General features: G+C 37.6%; 1 protein-coding gene across 2 annotated transcripts in view; it reads left to right on the plus strand.

Moving 5' to 3' along the window:
- Fsd2 (fibronectin type III and SPRY domain containing 2) overlaps positions 1-2,038 on the plus strand; it is a 43,736-nt gene that overhangs the window by 25,062 nt on the left and 16,636 nt on the right. The window lies entirely within an intron of this gene.

Raw genomic sequence — 2,038 nt, forward strand, 5'->3', positions numbered from 1 at the left:
AAGCAAAAAAAAAAAGAAAAAAGAAAGAGAAGGAGAGAAAATAAAAGAAAGATAAACCCATGATCAAGTGGGTTTATCTCTGAGATGCAAGAATGGTTCAACATATGCAAATCAATAAGTGTGATAGACCACATTAACAGAATGAAGGATAAATATCACAGGATCATGTCAGAAGATGAAAAGAAAATATTTGACATTTTACTCTTTTGTGATAAAATGGTCAACAAATTAGGAATGTGCCACAACATAATAAAGGCCACTTATGACAAGCCCACAGCTAACTTCATATTTAAAAATGAAAAACAGAAAGCCTTTGTCTCTGAGGTGGAACACAGCAATGATGCCCAGTCTCAACATTCTATTTAATATAGTACTGGAAGTCCTAGACAGAACAATTGGGCAAGAAAAATAAATAAAAGTATCTACACTGGAAAGGAAAAAGTAAATTGTCTGTTTTGTAGATATAACATAATCTTATTGTAGAAAACCCTAAAGACTCCTTGACCTTTGAGTGAGAAACTTTGATGTCTATAAAGTCAAAGATTTAGAAATAAGTATTTTTCCCCTCCAACTTACTACTCTGTCTTTATGGCATGTAAGTATGAGAAGAGAGGCTAATCTATCCAAGGTGCCAACATCTGGCTCTAGGCAACCTTGAAATATTTTCTGTGTAAAGTCTGCCTAACTTTCTAAACATCTGCCTTTCTGCTTAATTTAGACAAAGTGAGAAGTCTGAATTTAGTTTCCTTAAATGTTGTGTTTATGTTGCTCCTGAGCAGCTGTTTTTAGCAGAGTAGCTAAAAAATAAACTTTGGAATTCTATGGAGCTGGTGAGAATCCCAACCTAGCTGTGTAACTCTGGACAATTTACCTAACTTCTCTGAGTCATCTTGGTTTCTTCACCTGTAAAATGCACATCATCATGCTTATAAGACTATGGTGAAAATTAAGTGAGGTAATGCACAGAGAACACATTACATGGTGCCAAGTATCTCTCAAAAATATTATTGTAATATTTATTTCTAAGGATAATACTAGAACTCAGCTTTTTTTTTTTTTTTAACTTCACACCCTTCCTTTCTCACCACCAACAACATTGCGAACAATGTTGTATATATCATTTTAGGGTTTTATTTGCAGATTTTTTATAAAAATAAAATGATTTTGTTCTGTAATCTGCTGGGGTTTTTTAGTAAATTAATTATGATGGGTATTTTTGCACACTGATAGATTCTTCCTCAACATCATTTTAATGGCTATGTACCTTAATCATTTTTACTTAATGCTCAATTGTTGGGGACTAGAATGTTTCTAGTTTTTGCCATTATAAATCATACTGTGATGAGTATCTTTAACCACAAATCTTGGGGTCATTCTTAGAATTACTGGGTCAAGAGAAGATTTCACTGATTTATGATGTTCATTGGATGGTCCTTTCTCTTGTCTAAGGATGGGTGCTACCCAAACAATCAGGCCTAGTCATTTGGAAGGAAAGCCACAAAGGTACGAGTTAGCACTTGAGAGGCATTGACACTTTCCTCAGTGTTCGGCTCCCAAGGAGATGACTCCCCTCCTGCTTGCAGCTGGTGCATCCTGGGTGATTGAAAGCTCCCAAATCATCCCTCCTCTTACACTGCATCTCTTGGTTGGGCTTTCTTGACAGTGTAGAGAAGGGCATCTTCTGGGACCCTGGACTTTGTCCTCTTGGAATGTAGATTCTCTGTCTCCCTCCTTACCCTTGTCACTTTGTGATCTGTGAGTTTCTGGACAGGAAGGAAAGGATGAGCTAGATAAGCTCCTTTAAGATTAACTGTACCGGGGCTGGGCTGGGCCTCAGCGGTAGGGCACTTGCCTGGCATGGGTGAGGCACTGGGTTTGATTCTCAGCACCACATATAAATAAATAAAATAAAGGTCTAGGGGCTGGGGTTGTGGCTCAGTGGTAGAGTGCTCGCCTAGCAAGCATGAAGCACTGGGTTCGATCCTCAGCACCACATAAAAATAAAATAAAGGTATTGTGTCCACCCACAAATATATAT

This window comes from Marmota marmota, unplaced genomic scaffold (assembly GCF_001458135.2).
Source record: "Marmota marmota marmota unplaced genomic scaffold, marMar, whole genome shotgun sequence".
NCBI classification, from domain to species: Eukaryota; Metazoa; Chordata; class Mammalia; order Rodentia; family Sciuridae; genus Marmota; species Marmota marmota.